Source organism: Echinops telfairi, unplaced genomic scaffold (genome assembly GCF_000313985.2).
Source record: "Echinops telfairi isolate 266 unplaced genomic scaffold, ASM31398v2 ScPeMD7_5868;HRSCAF=6743_1, whole genome shotgun sequence".
NCBI classification, from domain to species: domain Eukaryota; kingdom Metazoa; phylum Chordata; class Mammalia; order Afrosoricida; family Tenrecidae; genus Echinops; species Echinops telfairi.
In genome coordinates this window covers 2,811,305-2,814,241 of record NW_022109768.1, presented here as the reverse complement: position 1 = coordinate 2,814,241, position 2,937 = coordinate 2,811,305, and positions in this window count along the sequence as shown.

The window sequence follows — 2,937 nt, the reverse complement described above, 5'->3', positions numbered from 1 at the left end:
TTCATTGAGGCTTCCTCACCATCCCCATTATCATGACCCTAGTACTGCTTTTCACTGTGGACCAGACCAGCGTATGTGCACAGGTACAGATAAGAGATAAGAGCTCATGACACACAGAATCCAGGAACAGGAATGGAAGTAGCAATACCAGGAGGGCAGGGGGAAGGTGGGGAGAGGAGGGGAGGAAAGGGAAACCAATTGTGATGATCAACACATTAATTGTACCCCGCCCTCTTCCAGGGGGGTGAACAATAGAAACCATGGGGGAAGGGAGACAGCTGTCAGTGTAAGATATGAAAATAATAATAATTTATGATTTATCAAGGGCCCACGAGGGTGGGAGGGGGAGGGAAAGAGGAACTCAAACCAAGGGCTCAATAGAAAATAAAGGCTTAGAAAAATAATGATGGCAGCATATGTACACATGTACTTGATACTATTGATGTGTGGATTGTTACAAGAGCTGTGAGAGCCCTCAAAAAAATTTTTTTTTAAGTATAAGGTTACACCAAAAATGATATTCTGTGTGGAGACCTATTTTTCCTTATGCTGCTTGTTAGTTACCGTTGAGTTAAGTTTGACTCATGGTGCGATCTTGATCTTAATATAACAGCATATAGCATCTCCATGATTGTTGTTGTATTCTTTGGCTATTATGCTAATCCATCTCATTGAAGGATTCCCTTGTATCCCTGACCTTCTGCTTTACCAGGGATCATGTCCTTTGCTACCCACTGATAATGGGACCAAAGTAAGCAAGCCTCGGTCTCAGCACCCTTGCTTCTACGGACCAATCTGGTTATTTTCTTCTGAGAATGATGGGTTTGATCTGGCTGGCACACCATATTCAATATTCTTCACCAACGTCACAATTCGAATGCATTTGGTTTTCTGCCTTATTTTTTCTCCTTTCCCAGCATTCACATGCAGAAGCTCCAGAGGCTCTTTCTACTGATTGGTAATTTATTAATATTCTTCATGAATGTTATTTTTCATTAGAGGGAATCTCAGTACAATCTAAACCCACACGACTTAGGCATGACTCAGATGAGAGTCCTGTATATAACCACCCTTTCTCTGGCCCTTCTCCCCTCTCAGGATCGTGGGTGGCCAGGCTCCACCTCCCCAGTGGTTTGTAGTACATTCTTGAGAGCTTGCCCGTCCCTCACTATTTCACAAGGCCAAGCACCGTGGGTTAAGAGCAGGGAAGGAGGAATATGGAAGGGCAGGATGGTAGAATGCTTGGCTCTGCATGTTCACCGATTACTAGCACAGGCATGTGAACCAAACCAAATCTCCTGTTACAGAGTATTTTTGTTGTCAGAACATAAAATAGTGAATCTACAGAAAAAGGAGAAAGCCCTGAAGGGTTATGCTGGCTCTAAGTAGGTTAGTTCAGTCCATGGTCAAAATAGTTTAAATGTTTGCTTCCTGTTGAGGAGCCGTGAGCATGTGCAGTCCAAATGGGGCTGTTTTGCTGAGTGTCAGGCAGCATGGAGCTGGAGGACCAGGCAGGGCTGCTGTAGCACCACCAGCTTTTCAATTTCAGCACCAATGGTGGAACGTCTGTGCCCTCTTCTATAACAATGAGCAATATTTACTCAATAATAATCGGTATGCTGTACTTTCACACACATATTGCTTACATTATGTGGATTTGGTCAACTCTGACTATAAAAACCCCTTGTGTATTACTTTCTTGTGTATGCTTTAAGCATTATATGCACACATGCATTATTAACATGAACCTGCTATGGAAGAAAAATACAGTATTAGTATTTATCATACTATATCTGAGGAATACCACTGTTCACAGGAGGTGCTTTGGGGAGGGGCTCTAGTGGAGCCCAGAAAGAAGCCAAATGGGTCCTGCCCTGGGATCCCCGCCCCCCTACCTGCAGAATAGTCAGAGCTGCTTGACAGCATTCTTTTTTATATACATTAAACTTCAGGGTAAGCTTTTCTCTGAATTTCAGTGACAAGTTGGGAACCAACCAGGCCAGTAATGTAACTGGTATTCTTTGTAATAAAGTCTCACCCTAAGCACAACTGGTTTATAATTATTTTTCAATTGAAGCAGGCATTGAATCCCTGGGCCCTTCCCCCCTTTTCAGCGTGGTTATTTATTCCTACCGAGAGGGATGCCATCTTTGGGTCCAGCCGCAGAAACAAGACTCAAATATCCACCAGACCAAGATGTGTTACTCATCTCACAGAAAGCGCAGGGAATCCATGAACCTGGCATTTTGACAAGGCACCTGGCACCAATTAATCCTGGCCCTGGGTAAGTGGCTTTATGCAAGAGTTCTCTAAAATGAAGGAGAGCTATTTTGGGCTCTTTGCTTAAGTTTATTGGGTATTTTCTTTCCATCTGAGGAAATGGTTCATAAGACTGTTCTCCATGGGACCTGCTACTTAGCAATGATGCCGTCTACGTCTGCCCATGCATCTATGCATCCAACGTCCTTTGGTATTAGCTACCTTCATCTTAGAAGTGCATTGAATGCAGGATAATATATGTCTTCCTGTCTTTCTTAAAATGCCAGCACGAAACAGAGTTTCCAAGGCTATCTAACTTGGCAAGCTGAAATAGTCTCTGCTTTCCAGGAAATAAGAAAGATGGTAAGAAGAAAGAGAAGAGGGGGAAAGAGCAGGTAAGGATAAGAGGAGAGAAGATAAATGAAAATTCACATATTTTATTTAGAGCACGCTTTTAAATCTCAAGAATGTTAGGATTCAGTTCTAGATAGTCTCGAGAATTCTTAGCCTGCTAACTTTGTATCTGCTTCAAGGCAAAACCATCTATGGAAAAGGTAGTTTGGGGGGAACTGGATGGGATTGTGTTTGTCCTCTTATCTCTTCTGCAATGTTGGTAGGGACTGTAAGAACATGGAAGTCATATGGACAGAATTCAGTGCAATTTACCCAGATTTTTTT